Raw genomic sequence first — 19,720 nt, 5'->3', positions numbered from 1 at the left:
AGGCACAGCTGCTGGCTGATCGAAGACATCTCCCTCTGCAGAGAATAAAGCCAGGTCTGTGACACACTACGAGGCTCACACATGATAGGGACATCCCTGGGGCAAGGAGGAAAACACAAAGTTGGTAAGCTCAGGAAGAGTGGGGTCTCCCAGGGTCAGAGACTGCTACGAGAGTGGTCTAAGAGCCCTCTTGCTTCCCTCTGGTGGCTGGCCTGATACCTCTGTGACCACCACTCTTCTGTGGGCTCTTAGTGTGGCCCATGTCCTGTGTTGTCCACTTACAGCCCCCTCCTCAGAGACAACCACATTTCCTATGGTTCTTCCTGCATGCTCCCCTCAGCTGTGGGCTTTCTGACTTCAGGAGGGAGGACAAGTCCTCCATAAAGCTCCCCCTACTACCCGGGCCTTCTTGACCCAAGCAAGGACCAGTCTTTGCCTGAAGACCAGCAGTCTCCTCTCCTTCAGAGAGGAGGCTCTGATAGCACACAAACACACTCCCTTCTCTTAACAAGTAGGACACAGCAAGGCAAGGATCTTAAAAACAGAGAAACAACCAGGACCAGAAAGCCAGCTTCAATAGCAGTGACAAAGGAATGACATAGTCAAAGTGTGAGAAAACAATTCTCAATCTATAGATACGTGGTCAGAAAACCTTTTTCTAAACAATGAAGATAAGCTGGGTGTGGTAGTAATCTGTAATCCCAGCCACTCAGGAGGCTGAGGCAGGAGGATCTCACATTCAAGGCCATCCTGAATAACTCAGTAAAATGCTGTCTTAAAATAAAATAAAAAGGGCTGGGAGGTGTAGCTCAGTGGTAGAAAGCTTGCCCAGATCATACAAGGCCCTGAATTCATTCCCCAGCACTGTAAAAAAGAACAAAGACCAAGAGGTATGCTGATAAATATCAAGTTATTCAGCCACAGACATCGACTTGAGAATAAAATCCTTGGGTCCCCTCACCCCATCAATCATCAGTGAGCCTGGCTGTACACTCACCTGTGTGTCCCTGCCCATCTGTCAGCCACACTCCAGGCTCTTGCTCACCATGCAATGAAAGAACTTTTGTAAGCCAAGCTTCTGAGGTCAGACTTTGGCCCCACTCATCAGGAGCATCAGGCACTTCAAGCTCACCATGGGGCTTTGGCTTCCTTGGCTTCTCACCCACCCTGTATCACCCACTGTGCCCTCCTTTCATCCCAGAACTTACAGGACAGGGACCCAACCTAAACCTATACCTGCCCTTGGGGACACTGCTGAATGTGTGGCTTCCCATGCTGCCTACAGCCTCACCATCACTGGACCCCACATGCTTAGAACCTCTGTGGCCCACTCTGCACCTCTACTCAGATGCCCAAAGATGACTATGAGAGTTGTCTACACACTGGCTCCGTGACCTACCCTTCATCCCACCCCTCAATCCCAAATCAGATGGGCCTTCTGACTCCTCTGGACCCATGTGACTGGGGGACGAGACCCCATCTGGTTAATGCCTCCCTTGTTCCTTAGTCATGAAGGCATTGCTCAGGCCAAAGTACTGGCGCTGAGACATGACAAGTGCCTGACTCTTCTTTCTCTCCCACAGCCAGAGAGGATATGGTTTGGCCAAAGGCTGTCCCGCCCCTACCCCAGCTTCCCTTCACTTCCCCCCCCCACCAGAATGGACTGGGACAATTTGCCTCTCACCTCAGGATCATCCAGCCACCTCTGAGGTTGCTTAATGGTGGCTCTCGGCCACTCCAACAGGAGGTACAGCTTAGCTGTCAGCCATGGTCCCACTCCAGATGCTGCTGCTGCCTCTTTCAGTGTGTTTGTAGGGGAGTAATGTGGCTAAGATCGGGGAGGAAGAGATCTGGGTCCATTAACAGCCTCAGCTTCCAAGCCCCAGTGAGCTGTGATGAACACCGCTAGCCAGCCCTCCTGAAGATTCCCTGGTTTCAGCTCCATTTTTCATGGAGATGACAGCCCTCAATCAGCTTGCACTGCCTCACCCCCACCACTGAATAGCCACCATGACCACTGCAGGTGTCATGGAGCCCCACACCCACTTGAACCACTCACAGGCCTGCACCTGGACTGATCACAGGACTGAATGTGAACCAATCACAAGTCTGCAGCTACTATATAAGCAGCCCTCCTCTCACACTTCTTGTTGGTCTAAGGGGGCTTCTTCCAGGGTGCTACAGCACAGATCCTCTTAAAACAAAGACTTGATCCAGTGGTCCTGTAAACATGCTCAACATGTATTTCTCAGGCAGTATGGGTGTGCAAGGTCCTGTAAATCTACTCAGGATCCTGAGTAGTGTGGACAGAGCAGTCATTTCAAAAGAAAGAGCAATAAATATTAACGGCTATTACCCTGAAGAGCTCTGGAGACTGGCAGCCAGCAAAGACAAGCAGCAGAGAGCAGCACCTGGCAAAGTCTCCTGAGGGTGTTGGATATCCAGCATTACCTGACTTTGTCCAGTGGCATCAGGACTGCTAGCAGAGCTGCACTTTGCTGATGCATGATTTCCATCTGAATCAAGCAAAAGAACCCTCAACTAGGGGCCGGGGATTTAGCTCAGTGGTCTGCTGCCTGCCTCGAAAGCACAAGGTCCCGAGTTCGATCCCTGGTACCAAAAAAAAAAAAAAAAAAAAAAGAATCCTCAACTGATTGGCAACAGTCCCACCTCATATCAAGCTCACTGCCCCAACTCTAAAATACCAAAGTGCATCTAGAGTGTAACTCATTGCCCTCCACTTTACATGCAGGCCAGAGCCACTGCAATCCCTGATATCCCCCCACATGCCAGCCATGTCTGCCCAGAAGCCCCAGGCTAGTTAACACCTCTGCCCCACAGCATCCCATGTCCACCAGAAGAAGAGCCCAAGTGCTCACCAAGCCCACAAAGGCCACTCATCTCCTGTTCACCTCTTTACCACCTGCCCCAGGGCCTCTGCACTTTCCTTTGCTTGGAACACTCTCCTCAGAGACCTCCGTGGCTTGTTCCCCCACTCACTCCCTTTGGGTCTTTGTTCAAATGTCACCTTCGTAGGGACCACTGCTGGCTGCTGTACTGAAGTGGCATTTCAGTCCCCCCACTCCACCTACCTCACTCTTCTCCACAGCACTCAGCACCAGACACATTACATTATCCACCTTCCCTGCACTGGGCAAAGAGAGAGGCCAGTGCCCTGTTTGTTCACTGACGCACTCCCAGCAGGCTGAGGAACAGTCCCAGTATGATCCTGTCTCTTTTTTGCTCCATTACCACCTCAGAAGCTGTTGGCTGGCCACTAAGGCCCACTGACTCTTCTTCTGTAGCAAATGTGTGGCTGCCTAGCTATGCTACTAGGTTCCAGCCGTCCCTGGCAGTCAGATGTGTGGTGAACAGGTCAGCTGTGAGAACCCACAGGACCTCCCCACCCAACTTTGGGCTCAGCCTGAGTCCCTAGGTAGCTGCATGGAGCAGTGTCTGCACCCTCACACTCCTAGGGATGCGCATGAAGGGGAGGTCAGCTTCTGGAGGATCTGGGTTCACAGAGGGTAATTATTTGAGTTCTGTTTGTTTTAAGAGCCTAATCCACCCCAACAAATACTGCCCTCCCTGGCTGCTATGCCTTCCACATGAATGCACGAATCCTTCCTTTTGACTAAGACTGATTTTTTTAAAAAAATTTTATTTATTTATTTTGATTTTCTGAGACACTATGTAGACATATGTTGCACTATGTAGTTCAGGCTGGCCTTGAACTCACTATGTAGCCCAGGTTAGCCTCAAACTCACAGAAATCCTCCTGCCTCGGCCTCCAGAGTGCTGGGATTGCTAGTATGTGCCACCATGCCTGGCTAAGACTGACTTTAAAAGCAAATGTTACAAAGAAGCCTCTGCTTATAGGTCTTGATTGTGATCAACATGGCTCCTGGCCACACACTGGGCCTGGATGTCCAGGCTCCCATGTGCAACGCGGTCCCTCCCCTCAGAGATGCATTAAAAATCCAGCATTCCAGTACAGCAGGCCTCCAGTTGCGAGCATACTCATGTTAACTCACCACGCATTGTGAACAGCAATGCTGCCTTACTAAAACAGGGCACATAGTGATTAGCAAACTATACATCATGGGGTATCAGAAAACCATGATGTTGTCAGGCGTGGTGGTGCATGCTATAATCCCAGTTACTAGGGAGGGTGAAGCAGAAGGATCACCAGATTGAGGTCAGCCTGGGCAACTGAGCAAGACCTCAAAATAATAAAAAAAGGTGGGGGTCTGCTAATGTGACCCAGTGATAGAACACTTGCTTAGCATACCACACGCAGGCCCTGGGTTCTATTTTCAGCAATGCTAAATAAACAAACACAACAGAGAGAGAAAAGAAAACCATGATGCTCCAGACTAAGATGAAAATGTTTTCTGTACAAAAAAAGGGGGGGAGAACATTTGAAGAGGCTCAGTAAAATAAGCCTTGGCTTTGTTTTATGAAGAAACATCTTCCCGTAACAGGGATGGCAAACCTTTTAGAACTTTCAAAGATAACCAACAGCTGGCTGCGGCACTCATACCATAGGTTCCCCACTACTGCCTGTAACTCACACCTGCGGCTCAACCCCATTCAAATGAATGCAAATACAACCTTAATTCCCAGCGCTTGGAATGAATGCAACTCCCTGAGGAGATACTTAAATGCAAATTTTTTTTTTTTTTTTTTTTTTGGTACCGGGGATCGAACTCGAGTCTTTGCGCTTGCCAGGCAGGTGGCGAAACTGCTGAGCTAAATCTCCGGCCCCTTAAAAGCAAATTTAACAAATGACGGAAATCAGAAAATGTCTCCAATTGGTCCAACCAGATATTTGAATGGCACTTCTAAATACTGGCATCCCATGGAGGTACAATTTTTTTTCTAGTCAGAGTAATTAATTAGGGCCAAACTGGTGAAAATCAAGCAAATAAAACTGTTTGGCTTCTTTAATCAATTCTTTCTTGAAGAGAAACACATACAATGTAAAGAAATTGAAATTGTGTGCTATATTCTTCAGAAGACTAAAACATGTCAGATGCAGAGCTGCAACTCCTATCTTTTAACACGTTCCCGCCAGCATGAACCACCAGATGCATGACTGTCCATGCATGATTTGAACCATGCATGACTGTCCCATGGCACCCAATGGGACAGTCATATACATACCATTGGTGGTTTAGGGTCACCTGGCAACAAGACATACAGATTATGGCCCCGTCATCAACGTGTTAAATGACATAATTAGAACCAGGCATGTTGGCACAGGTCTGTAATCCCAGCCCTCTGGGAGGTGGAGGTAGAAGGATTTCAAGTTCGAGCCTGCCCTGGGCAACTTAGTGAGACCTTGTCTCAAAATAAAAGAAAAGGAGGTTGGGAATGCAGATCAGTGAAAAAGTCCTGGGTTCAATCCCCAGTACTGAAAAAACTGACACTTTTAAATGAAATTATGGCATTTTCCCACCCAAATCAGGCTCCAACCACTTGCCAAACTTTGATCTACTGCTATCTGCCCTCTACTGCTTCCAGGACCCACACAGGCCCAGTATGGGCCGAAGACTGCCGACTTTCCAAGGATCTCTGGATTGCAGGGCTACAGAGAGGCAGAGGTTGGTGAATGGGTCTTGTGGGTTCATGCAGCATAAGACTGAACCCCAAATATCCACACATGCATACTTAAAATCAGGTGTGCAGGGCCAGGGATTTAGCTCAGTGGTTCCCCTGCCTGCCTCGCAAGCACAAGGACCCAAGTTCAAACCCCAGTACCAAAAAACCTCAAAAAAACAAAAAAAAATCAGGTGTGCAGTGCCTGCAAGCTCATAGTAGAGCTGCAGGTGCAAAGCTGGGTTGGTAAATATGCAAGAAAAGACCAAGGGCCAGGTTTTCTTTCTTCACAGAGAAATTCACCATCTCAATCATTTTAACACACACAATGCAGTGGCTTTTAGCATGGTCACAGCACCACTCTTAAAGACCTTCTCAACGTTCCAATGAGGCAGTCACCCCTTTTCCCTCTAACACCCCTGGCAACCACACACCAGCACCCTTGAGTTATGGATGCTTCAAATTTTTTCTATTGGGGATTCACCTGCTGCTGCCAGGTGTCTGCAGCTCATAGCTCATCCACACAGCAGACAATACCCAGGGCTTCAATAGGTGCAGGTGCCTGGAGCACCATGGGGCAGGGGTGTGGGGTGTGGGGGAGTGTAGATGCAGCACCTGCCTACCTTGGCCTTGCTGGGCCACCCTGGGTCCCTCTACAACTCAGGCTCAGCCAGGTGAGCAAAGCGCCTGCCAGCTTCTGCCCTCTTCTGGACCTCACCACCTTCCAGGGGTCCTAACATCCAGGCAGTAGAACCTGCCACACAGACCCTGTGGCTCTGGAGGCTCCAGCATAGTAGTGAATGTTGCTTTAAGCTGCAAGGTTTTGAGGAGCAGCAGGGAAATGACACAATGGAAAATGCACATTCTTAAACTCATCAGAGTGACCAGCACATGCTCTGCACTGTGGGAGAGTTGCCAGCGATGTGGCCTCTGCTCAGGGCAGCTCTCCTTGGCTGCTGGTCACCTTTGAGAACTTGAAATCACACAGGACAAACCGCAGTGGAAAGCTGGAAGGGGCCTGGGCCACTCAAACCAAAACTAAGAACCCATTCTAGAGACAACTGGGGCATCTTGAGTCCAGACATACATTTGGCAATGCTGGGGCCGTAGATGTAGCTCAGTGGCACCATGCCTGCCTGGCAAGTACAAGGTCCTAAGTTCGATTCCCGGTACCGAAAAAAAAAAATTTTTTTTTTTTTTTGACAATGCTGAGGACTGGCATTTGTCAACAGTTCACAGGGTGGGGTGAAGTGGTCCTCCCTACAGGAGTTCAAGCTGACTTTGGAGGTCACCTGTGCTTGTGGTGGGGAAGGCGGCTGCAGCTTTCATCAGGGTTTTCTGTCCAAAGTTGTGATGGGAGCTGCTGACAGGACCTTCATACATACACTGGTCTACCCTGGGATTTCTTTTTTCTTTTTTTTTCTTTTCTTTTTTTTCACACTGGGATTTAATTCCCAGCAGTTTTCTCTTGACTATAAACAAGAAAAGGAATGATGGATGACAAACATGTGAGAAAGCCTGCCACCAGGAACTTTCAATAAAAGAGCAGGAAGCCACCAGCAAACCAGCTCAAAGGCTTCAAAATCACCTGGGCAAAGTGAGAGCAGGAATATTAATAGGTATCCCTGAGAAAAATTCCAGATGTGTGAGGCTGAGAGACAGATGTGTCACTGAGAGATACATTAACTAACTTTTACAAGACAGAGTACAGCTCAGGAATAACTACTTCCTAGATAAATAAATAAAATAAACAAATAACTACCTTCCCCACTCTGCTTGCTGTTCTGAATGAGCCTTCAAGGCTTGATGTACACTAAACATGACCAACATCATAAACAAGTTGTACGGAATAAGTTTTCATGATTATAAATCAGTACGCTCAGGCCGAGGATTTAGATCAGTCGCACTGCGTCTGCCTGGCAAGCACAAGGTCCTGAGTTTGATTCCCGGTATCAGAAAAAAAATGAAACAAATCAGTATGCTCCCAGTAACATATTTACAACTCAGGTTTACTAAAAATATGGTGCTATTTTTCACAATCACTTACACAGAAATAACACTCAAGCATATCACTCCAGAACACAGGCCATGCTCTGACTCACCTGAGGAAGCCCATGGACCAGTCCTTCTGGAGGGCCCAGGCCACACACAGCAGACTTAGGCCCACTACACACTGCCCGAGTGCTTTCAGCACAGTGGAAACAGCCCAAGGGCCAATGTGTCCTGATAAAGTTACACGCATCATTTGGCAGGACTTGAAGGTGTAGCAAACCAACAATTCTATAATTTAAAAAAAATCACAAAATATTAAACAACCCAAATGTCCACTGACAAGTGAGTGGATAAACAAAATGCAGTATTTATACCCACAGTGGAACACACTACACACCCATAAAAAGGAACAGAGTACTGATGCTCCAACATGGATGAGCTTGAAAAAAGTGATGCAAAAGAAACCAGGCACAAGAGGCCACTGCTACATGATCCATGCTTACAAAAGGTCCAGAGCAGACATACCCTCTGAGGTAGAGACAGACTGCAGTTGCCTGGCCTGGGCAGCTCTAGGGAGTCACTGCCAATGGGCACAGGGTTTCCATCTGGGTTGATGAGAATGTTGGGAACACACAGTGGTGGTCCCACAACATGGTGAAGGCACCTACTGCTACTGACTGTGTCCTTCACGGGGTGACTATTTTGAGAGGTTGTTTGGAGGTTCTAGGAGGGGAGTGCAGCTACTCATATACCCTTGACCGAGGAAATGGTCCGCCTCCATTGGGGTGGCCATCGTCTAAGCATGCAGTTTCAGGAGGGGCGCACATGGAGCCGTGAAGGAGGGAGGAAGGAAACATTCACCTAGCCAGCCAGATCAGCCGAATGAACCCTGACAGTCAGTGGGGTAACAGAGGTCGCAGCCAGATCACCCTCACATCCAGGACAACTATTTTGTTCTGCGTGTTTTGCACATGTGTGAGTAATGCCTGATCTATGCTGTCCCAGCATTGAGCTCTGCACACTCCCCCAGGAAAAGCACTGGGACCTCCCCTGTGGCCTTCTTGGAGAAGACACTCGCTGAACCCTGGACCCTCTTCAGGTGCCATTATCCATGATACACTAGCCTGGGGGAGCCAGGGCTTGGCACATTCTACCTTGAGTCCGCACAGCTGTTGTTTTCCAGGTACCAGTGCTGTATGAGACAGAGACTGCTGGTCAGAAGTTGGATGTCCCGTCCTGTGCTGACTGTTGCTGGAAGGAGGGCTAGACTTCAGTGCTGCTACTGGCCTCCACCCCCTGAGAGCTGGCAGCAAGTCCATGGGTTCCAAAATCCTGTCTGACCCATCCTGTCCCTTTGCAGGGACCCCAGCCGGTGGCACACAGATTCTCTACCTGTGACACCCCTTCCTGGCACTATTCAGACCCTGCACTGCCCACGGATGGGGCACGTGGCCAAGCTGGCAGTGGACCTGGGCAGACACCTCTCATTCCTTAAACCCACGGAGCAACGGAAGGCTGAAGGCAGGTCATGGGTAGGCGGACCACGGAGTATCATTTGTGAGCCTTGACTGCAGCAGCCCTGGGCAACGAATCAGCCGCATCCTGGACTGTGGAGCAGGCTACATCTCTGTGGTCTGTGGCCCTCGATTTGCCTGTCAGGAAATGTCCTGGCCACCAGGGAGTGGACAGAAGCAGTAGAGAGAAATGTCTGCCAGGTTATTATTCTCCAATTGCTTCAAAAAGAGACAGAAGGTTACCTGCTGGGTCACAGAATGGTGTCTGGTCAGCCCTGAACTGCATGGGCCCTGCAGGACAGTGCCCACCTGGCCAGCCAACATCTGCAGTCCCTCTGGGTGTGGCACCCCAGCCTCTCTGGGATGCTCTGCTCCTCCCTCAGCACATGAGTCCCTCCCTATGCACCACAGTCTAGAACCTGATGCCCACCAAACCCTAATATTCCACGTGCTGAGATGGAAGGTAGAATCCAGGGCCTGTAGCCCCTTCTCCAGGGCCAACATGTAATGAGGACACAGACCCAGCAGCCATGTATAACATAAGATGAGGTGAGATAAATACTCAGCCACAAGCCAACTGCTGTATGACTGTGGCAAAGGGCCAGCAGACCCTTAACTATTTGGCAAGGTTTCTTAAGAAACCCATCTTGAGAGGTCACAGGAAAAGAAACTTCTTTTTTTAAAATTTTATTTTATTGGTACATTTTAGGTATACAATATAATGACATTCATCATTGGAGATTTGCAGCTTTACATAATCTCTCTTGGTTCTTATTTTTCCCCCTTCCCCTGCCCTCCCTTCAACCCCTCCATCCCTCCTTATTTACAAAGACTTTGTTTCCATTTTTTCATTTCCTCATATTAACTCCATTCCCTTCTATCCTTTCCCCTACCCCTTCCCACTTCCCCCTCCCCTTTGCCCCTTTTCTTCCTATTTCACATGATCTATCATACCTTTTAGTCTTTATTTACACTTTCAGTTTCTCACACTAGAGAAACTATTCAGTATTTACACATGTGTGTCCTGTTTATTTCACTTAACAGTATTGCCTCAATGTGCACCCATTTAGCTATCGATGTCTCTAATTTCTCATTCTTTACGGCTGAGTAGTACTCCATTTTATTAAAAAAACCAGATTTTCTTTATCCACTCTCCAGTTGATGGGTAGTTGGGGTGCTTCCAAGTTTTGGCTATTACAAACTGTGCTGCTATGAAAGGAAGAAACTTCTATAAGCAGAAAAAGGACCGAGGATGGGCAATAAGACCAAGGAACCACATGGCACAATATCCTGTGTCACAGGGCCCTAGGGTGTCCCATGTCCCACACTCTAGGTCAGAGTGTGTTCTACAAAGAGTTGGCAATCTCTCAAATCCTCCACGGAACGTGGTCACAGCAAGATGACACAGCACCCTTCCCATCCAATGCCTCCTCCTCCCTCTTGGGCTTCAGCCACCCAGGCCTGCCATGCTTCTGCCCCCACTCCCACCACCATGACTAGTCCTTTGCTAGAGGGTCCCTGGTGGTGGCACATTGTGACCTTGCTCCCCAACCACTGCCCTGCATGTGCTTTTGCACTAGTGTACAAAGCTCCTCATCCCGAACTGTGCGCCACCGCCCCCACCGCATCATGAGCTCCCTGTAGGCAGGAAGGTCCCATTCTGGTCACTGCTTTCTCTACAGCACCTGGAACAGGGTCTTGCACAGAGCAGATGGTCAATACGGTGAAGGGAAGGAGGAAACAGAGGGTCAGCAAGAGAGACTGCAAAGAACGGTGTAAGGACCACAGAGGACCACGACACCAATGCTAGGAACAGACAATGGGTCTCTGCCTTGTCCTTTGGCCCAGCTGTGGTGGGACAGCAGTAAACATGAAAACTCTCCAGCCACAAGGCCAATACTCAGAGGGCTGCCTGGTGCTGAGAAGCCAGGCAGACACCTTCTTTATGGGAGGCACACCACTTGCTGAAGCAGACCAGATCTCACTGGCAAAAGTACACAAAACCATTCTAGGCTACTCATGGTGATGCCCACCTATAAACTTGAACTCAGCCTAGGAAACTCTTTCTCCTGACCTCCACAGCCCAGAATGGAGACACAGCACACACTGTCTGTGCAGACACTCAAGTTTCGGAATTCCAGAAAATTCAGTGACCAGGCACATTTCCGGTACTTTCTTTTGGAAGCTTGGCAAATCATCACGCTACCTCTAAGCTTATCCAGTTACTTCAGTTTAAACAATTACTTATCAAGTGCTCAACTCAAAAGACAGCAAACATCATTCACTTCAAAACACATAAAACTGCACTAGGGAAAAGAGCTGAGCAAACAGGTGCACTTCTCCCTGGGAGTGAGCAAACAGCTCCCCCACCCACTGCAAGATGAGGATTACAGGACTAGAATGCTCCTCACTAGGCCTGGTGGGAGCATCATGACCTCCAGACAGGGGAGGAAACCACCCCAAGACTTCAAGAAAGCTCCCCATTTTCTCTTTGTTACTTCAAACTTTAAAAGAGAAGAAAAGAATAAAAAGCCTGGGCTGGGGTGTAACTCAGTGGTGGAGCACTTGCCTGGCTCGTGTAAGGCCCTTGGATTCCATCCCCTGGACCTACCAGAAAAGAAGACCACCACTGTGTGTAACTGCCCTCCTGCTCTAGCTCCCTATTTCCACGCCGGTAGGATTACCCAAAAGGTGAAGGTTAATGCAAGGTATGATGCAAGGCAACCCACAGAAGGAGGGGGGTTACCCCAAACAAGGAGGAAATATCTGCTTTCATCCTTGTTTCCCCAGCCACCACCCCAGGGCACAGCACCCATTTATTCTGATGTGAAAAGGGAGAAAATGATAGAGCTGAGAGCTGAATTTGAAAGAGATCTTTTATCCTATTACCCAATTTGTCCCATCATCCTTCATAAAAGCATGTGAAAATGATCTCAGACATCAGCAAGAGGCAGGAACAGCTTAAGAAAATGCCTGAAATGACTGGGGGGATGAGGGTGGGGTGGCCAATGGAGACCCTGCAGCCCAGAGCTCTGCAAAGTCGCTGCACATAGCACTCCCAAGTCCATTGTCAACAAAAGCAAGAGTAAAACCCAAGTCAGCATTCACTTATTCAAAACAGAGTCTTAAATAAAATCTATTCAGTTCCTTAATTAAAATCTTGGAAAACGCAAACCCACTAAGTTAATTTTTCCCCTTTATGCCTTGATGAAGTCTGCTCTATTTCAAAGAATTGCCTGATAAAGTTGTGTTCATCAGCTCTAATCCAGCTAATGCCTCCTTCAGTGTCCAGACCACAACCCAGCGATGGCACGGCAGCCACAGTACTACACTTGGGGGCACTACCCAGACCCCAGTGGTGACCCACCACTAACTACCTGTGACCTAACTGAGTCCCTGTTTGGGGGATAAATAGGTTAAATGAAATTCTGCCCTACTCGGCTGTTTTGTTAAAACAGGATGATCTTCCTGCAGGTCAATCTCCAGCACTCTCCACAGCACTGCTAGTGAGAGAAATTTCCCTCTGTGCACCTCAGCCCTCCAAGGTCTGGCTTGAATTAAAATGCCCTATTGAGTTACAGCACTCCTGTGTCTGCTCTGCTTCTTCTGCGGTTTTGTTTAGAAAACAACTTTGACAATGTCCTGTCGGACAACTGGGACTAAAGGCCAGCAAAATTCCTTAGAAGAACAAAAGAGATTTATTCTCACTCAAAAAGATCATTTTATGGATACACATGCCGACATCACTCATCCATATCAACTTTCAATCTCTAATCTACAATCTCCATCTCCGTCCTCAGAACATCATGGAAAATGCTGGGCACTGATGGCCACAAGGCTGCACAGGGCTCACTCAGTTATTTCAGAGACAAGATAGGGTCCCACTGAATCCTCCAGTTCCTACATCCCATGGTCCAAGTCAGAGACGAGGACGCCACACACACAGGGAACCCCAACCAATGCTCACGAGCAACCTGCTTATCCAGGTGACATCTGTACAATTTTCAGACCCCTACAGTAATGTCACACTCCTCAAAGGAGCTGTGACACCTCTCCCACCCCCAGTGACCACATTAAAACAAACAATGTGCACCAAGCCCTTCCTCGGTAGCAGGAGTTCTTTACAGAAATCACATCATTTTCCCTTCAAATAATTATTGCTGTTATGACAAATGCAACAATTATTAACAATAACATAATCCTGCCTCGCAAGCGCCAGGACCCAAGAGTTCAATCCCCAGTATCCCCCCGAAAAAAACATAATCATACTGACAATTACAATCAACAATTCAATATAAGTAAGTATATATCACTCTATGTCAAATGTAAAATATAATGCATTACGGTAACTGTGCTGTTATGGTATATAATTTTATATTAATGGATGGCTAGTAACTACAATAATTAACAATAATAGCCAGCATTATTATCTCCCTTCGACAGATGGGGAAACAGGCCCAGAGAGAGATGAGTGAGGAGCACAGCCAAGGGTGAGCCTGGGGCTGTGCTCAGGGCCCTGAACCTGCCTACTTGCCTCGGCTCACACCAAGACTGAAAAAGAGCCTCAGGGTGAAGATTCCTCTCCACCTCACCTCCAGGTGCAGTCCCTTCCCAGAGGGCACTGACAGCAGACAACTTACAAAGAAACAGACCTATCTTAGCATAACTGCTCACACCTAAGGGCCCCTGTTTTTACATGTGTACACATACATGTACACAACACACCCCAGCATTCATTGACACTCTGCACTCTGCTACTAACTGTGCTAGAAGCAGGGATGCAGCAAGATGGGCCAGCTGCTGGCCAGTGAGAGCCAGGTCCCCAGATCATCATCAACATGACTAGAGACTGCAGAACAGGCTCTGACGGAAGAGGTGGGTGTCCTAGGATTGTCCACATTAGTGACAGCAGCTGACAAGAGGACCTGCTCACTCCTTGGATCTCCACAGTAGCTCTCCAAGGAAAGCACCACTCTTATACCCACTGCACCAAATGAAGAGACATAGGTGGGGATGGGAGAGGTGCTGGTGGCATGCCAAATATACAACCAGGAGATGGCAAATAATCAGAAACTGACCACAGCTGCCTGTATGCACGGCCCACCCCATGGCATCCACCATCTGACACGAGTGGGTCCCCTTTTTACTTTAAAGTGGCCACCACCCTGGTTCCCCCATGAAAAAATAAGCAGTATTATGAAATGGTTGAAATATTAGGTAAAAAGATCAAAAATAAATGTAAGCCACTCCCACCATCTACACGTACAGAACAAAGGAAGGCCTAGAAGTAAATACACAGACTAAGAGCTACTTGTTGGAAATAATATTAAAGGTGATTTTTTTTCTTTCTATTTATCTATCACTGAAATTCTCTGAAGTGAGCATGCGTCCTTTTTTTAAAATGTATTCCTTTTTATCATGAAGAACAATTTAAAAAAATAACTCCGCATCAAGGTCAAAACTGGTACAGACTCCAAGAAACCGACAGGGTGCTGCAGGGCGTGGGAAGGCTAAGCACCCTCCTGGTGAGATAACAGGGGCTGTCATGGGGAGACTGCCAGGGCCTTATCGCAGCACAGAGACCATGACTGCTCCCACCGCCCTAACTGCACACATGGCATCAACAGGTAGCAAACAGCCACCCTGGCCCTCCAGGGCTCTGGCACATACTTGGTAACAACTCCAGAGGACACTAGCCAAGGGGACAGCACCAGGAACAACTCTCCAACAGGAGGAATGCCAGGACTTAGAGACTCTTCCAGTTGGTTCCGATTTTAACTGTGACACAAGTGACCACCTCACCCTGCACTGAGTTCCTTGTGCCTTAGAAGACCTGGTCACAGACATATACGGCAGTAACAGCCATGGCATGCATGGGGTCTGAAATGCACAGTTTAGAAGAAAGCTGTCAGAGAGCCAGGAGCACAAGAAACACAAGAGGCACTGAGGACAGGTGGCCGGAAGCTGGAGCCATGTGAGCTCTAGGACTGTCCCAGCCACACTGAAGGGGTAGAAAAGAAAGAAACCCAAGCAACCTTGATGAACAAGTCCTGACTGTGAGGCAGGTCTAAGGACAAAGAGTGATACACATGCCAGTGCTTGGTCAGTAGGCCTCGCTGCTCACAGGGACAGGCTAGAGTCCCAAAACTACTTCATGTGCACGCTGGGTTTGGACAAATAGGCAAATACATTGTGGGTAGTGACAAGGTATTAACAAAGAGGAGCACGGCTAGAAAAAACATTGTGGTGCTGGTTTGATTCAGAAACATCAGTATAAACTTGTGGCCTTTCTTTCTTTCTTTTTTTGTTTTTGTAGCGGGGATTGAACTAAGGACCTTGCACTTGCAAGGAAGGTGTGGTGTCACTGAGCTAAATCCCTGGCCCTGACTTTTCACATTAATAGGGAAGGATATATGAAGTGTGTGGGTGTAAACACAGTGTTTCCTAGCCACGTCCACTGAGAACCAGGATCCTCCAGCACCCAGATCTTGGTTTCTAACGTTACCCTCCAATAAAAGGAGCAAGCTCACTGATGAAATGGGCTGGGGCAGAAAGCAATACAACATAAGCCCAGAGGCTCTGATAGAAGGAAAGTGCTCAAAATGTGATGGGGCCACAAGAAGATGAAGGCACTCTTCCCCTTGCAAAGGGCTCCCACATCAAGATCACAAAGACAAGTCAGGCTGAGGAACTGTCACAGACACGACGACATGGGTGAAGTACTGCAAAGGGCTCCAGAAACGGACACAGACTATACAGAAAACACAGCGGTCAGACAAACAACTAAATGTGCATCTGATTTGCAGAAGAGTTCAGAGAACTGCGCAGATGCGCATTTCCTGGTTTCTGTCACCTTCCTGCCTGTGACTGGATAAGGCAGTGGCATGAGAGCGAGCTGACCAGGGAACTCCAGACTATTCTGGCCACTCTTCTGTGTGTCTGAAATCATTTCAAACTGTTAAAGGAACATTTAAGGGGGTTGGGTACAGCTCAGTTCTCAAGCATGTGCAGGGCCCTCAACTCAATCACTAGCACAAGAAAGAAAAAGAGAAAGGAAGGGAGGGAAATGGTAAGGACATTTGTGAATGAAAATGACAAGATGCTTCAAACCACAGAGGGTGAGTGGGGACAGCAAGGCTGGTCTTAATTCCTAAAGTTATAGGTCACAATGAAGAGTTCTCACATTTTCCTCTCTAATGTATAAATTTAAATTTTTCAAAAATAAAAAGTCCTTTAAAACTTTTTTTCCTTCAAAAAAAAATTTTTTAGGGCCAGGGATATAGCTCAGTGGCACCACACCTGCCTCGCAAGTGCAAGGTCCTGAGTTCGATCCCCGGTACCAAAAAAAAAAAAATTTTTTTTTTTCCCCAAAGGTTACAAACAACATGAATCTGGTCTCTCCAATACGTGAACTGCACTCTTTCATGCCCCAAACACAGGCCTGTGCAACCTGTGCCTTGGTGGGCACGCAGCACACACAGTATATGTGTCTGTCTGCGGATGGAGTGGGTGACCAGGGAGCCTCTGCCCCTGCCTCCCAGCAGACCACACCCTTCACCCCACGTGCTGAAAAAGATACCTGCAGCTTTCCACGGATCTGTGAGTAACAGAATGAATGAATTCACACTGGTGCTCATGACGCTGCAAGCTCAGATGGCAGAAGCCAAGTTGTACTCAACATTTCCCCAGCAATGGGTATCACACCTGGTCTAGGGTTGACCCCAGTGCTCATCAGAGGGTGCTCCTCTGACCTTAGAGCCCCAGGCTGATCTGCATTCTGGACTTTGTCTCATTATCCATCTAGTTGTTGAGGTTCCAAACACTCCGCACTCTATCGTAAAGAAATGAGTATCTGATGGGCCGGGGATTTAGCTCAGCTTCCCCGAGCCTGCCTCACAAGGACAAGGTCCTGAGTTCGATCCCCGGTACCAGAAAAAAAAGGGGGCGGTGTCTGAGAAAAATGTACATTAATCTAATACTTTACCCCCAGGTCAATAACTAATAAAAAATGCCAGAAATGGCTTGCTGCTTAACGGCTTTGTTTTCTAAACAGCAGAGATGCCAATGACAAGCGTTGGTAAAGATGTAGAGAAACTCAAGCCTCTGTAATACGCTAATGGGAACTTAAATTGGTACAGCCACTATAGAAAACAGCTCCACAGTTCCTTAAAAAGTTACACACAGAGTTACCACATAACCCAGCAAGTCCATGCCCAGGTATATGCACAAGAGAAATGAAAACATATGTCCATGCAAAAACGTGTACCCAAGTGTTCAGAGCAGCATTATGAACTCATTATCAACCCAAAATGGATGAATAGATAAATTGTGGGATGTCCATACAAGGGAATATTATTTGGCAATAAAAAGAATTGAAGGGGCCGGGAATTTAGCTCAGTGGTTCCACCACCTGCCCTGCAAGCACAAGGGCCCAAGTTTGATCCCTGGTACCAAAAAAAAAAAGAATTGAAGTCCAGGGTCAGGAGTGGTTGTTGGCACCTGGGAGTCTGGGAGATTGCTTGAGGGCAGCCTGGGCACAAAGCAAGACCTGACTCAAAACAAAGGGTGTGGGGGTACAGTTCTGATGTATACTGAAAATGAACCCTGAACACATAACTAAACGAAAGCAGCCAGACACAAAGGGTCATATACGGTAATATAAAATATCTTGACTAGGTAAAGCCACAGAAACAGAGCAGATTGGTGGTTTTTGAGGGATGGGGTAGGGCTTAATGGGTACAAGATTCCTCTTTTGGGTAATAAAGGTGCTTCAGAACTAGGTGGGGGTGATGGCCACACAATACTGCACTGTTCCTTTTTAAATGGTTAGTTTACATTACAAAGATTTATCTTTTTTTTAAGAAGATTGACACCTTGAAAATTTCAGTCCCTCTGAAATACCAGTCATCTTTCTTTTCTTCCTGTTAACAAGCAGACCACCCGGGACAGACCAGACAAGCAGAGAGTGCCATTGGGTCAGACTCAGGGTCAAGGCTGAGAAGCCCCCTGCCAGGTGGGGGTCACTGGGGATGCAGCCCTGGAGAGCAGGAACCCCACCTGTGCTGCAGCAGTGCGAGATCGACTAGCAGGAAGGACTACGGACTCTCAAGTCCTCTTAACGCTTGTCATTCGATAATGTGAACTTAAAATACCTGTTTTAACAAAAATAAAATAAAGACCACGCTTCAAACAAATTCACTGGAGTTTATCTGGTACCACGGGAAAACTCGGGAGTTGTGACCTCACCCGTTAGTGTGTCTGCTGGGAGGGCAGGCCATGCGCCAGGGCACCGCCCTCCTGTGGCACACAGCGATAATCCCACCACAGCACCCTCTCCAGGAAGCCAGACCCAAGCTCAGCTCCTCCAAAAGCAGCACTCCAGGCAGCTGGGACCTTCTGTGAGAGAAAAAGACCCAACAGAAAGATTCTAATCCTTCCAGGGGCCAACCTAATTCTGCACTGTGCTTCTAAAGACAGACAGACAGACACAGATACACACACACACACACACACACACACACACACACACACACACACACAGTGACCAGGGTTCTTAGCATTTTTTCCACTTACTTCATAACATTTATTTTTCAAAGAATTTTCCCCCAAGACATCCATTTTTTCCTTAGTCTAACAGTTCATCCTTAGAAATGGTGAAAAATTTCACCAGTCTTGGATAATGGAAAAACCAGACTCCTCTTTCAAAGGACTCCACATCCCAGTGAAACCACAAACTCAGTCCCAAGTCCCAAGTCATGGTAACTTGCCTCAGTCCCAAGTCATAGTAACCGTACACAGAACCTAGGGGGTACCACTGCCCCACTCTGGAGCACTGGGGCCATTACTGCAGCCAGCTTCAGAGGGGCATTCACAGACTAAGGCCCATGCTCAGGCTCCCAGCCACCCTCACCCACCCACACCCAGGCCACCCTCCTGCCTGTCCCGAGGACACAGCTTCTGGTTGACTCTTAAGGAAGCAGAGGGAGCGGCTGGCCTTCGCCAATCAGGCCAGTCAGGCAGCACTATGGGTGACAGGGTGACACCCTGACCCAGCCTTGCCCAGAACGGATCTCCCAGGAACTGAAAGGGGGGAGAGCAGCTCACTGTCTGCCCATGACATCTCATGAACACCTATGGACATCCTCTCCATTCAAGCCAGGATGTCAGGGGTGTCCTGTGGTCCACTAACCTCCACGTGGCTTGGAGCTGGCCACACCCATTACGAGAATGGACAGATGTGGCCTCCTGCCCCACACAGCTGGGCAGAGGAGAGCAGTGCCACCAAGGATCGGGGCATGGAAGGAGGGAAGACATAAGAATGGAGCTCTCTGGGGCAGAGGTATCTGTGGGCCTTGCCAAACATGTGAACAGTTTCAATACACATTTAACTTTTAAATAAACCTTTTAAGTTGTTTGTTTGTTTTTTTCCAGTACCAGGGATTGAACTCAGGACCTTGCACTTTTGAGGCAGATGGCAGCACCACTGAGCTACATCCCGGCCCCAAATAAACCTTTTAAGTTTGGTTTGCTTTGGTTTGGTTTGGTTAGTACTGGGGATCAAACTCGGGACCTTTCACTTGCGAGGCAGGTAGCGGAACCACTGAGCCAAATCC

At 48.1% G+C, this 19,720-nt stretch overlaps 1 protein-coding gene across 2 annotated transcripts in view; it reads right to left on the bottom strand.

The window, feature by feature from the left end:
- The window catches only part of Ago2 (argonaute RISC catalytic component 2), a 112,477-nt gene that overhangs the window by 81,852 nt on the left and 10,905 nt on the right, over positions 1-19,720 (bottom strand). Inside the window, exon 1 of one of the 2 annotated variants that reach the window (XM_087187164.1) lies at positions 1,685-9,838. The exons of the other annotated variant lie outside the window; for it this stretch is intronic. The gene's annotated coding sequence lies outside the window, so the exon portion shown is untranslated. Of the gene's footprint in view, positions 1-1,684; positions 9,839-19,720 lie in introns of those variants that run through there. 2 annotated transcript variants of the gene reach the window in all.

The sequence above is a fragment of the Heterocephalus glaber genome, unplaced genomic scaffold (assembly GCF_053883595.1).
Source record: "Heterocephalus glaber isolate CG9 unplaced genomic scaffold, H.glaber_assembly_v1.0 deba00000281, whole genome shotgun sequence".
Classification (NCBI taxonomy): Eukaryota; Metazoa; Chordata; class Mammalia; order Rodentia; family Bathyergidae; genus Heterocephalus; species Heterocephalus glaber.
The sequence above is the reverse complement of the archived record's forward strand: the minus strand, read 5'-3'. Positions and strand labels throughout refer to the sequence as shown.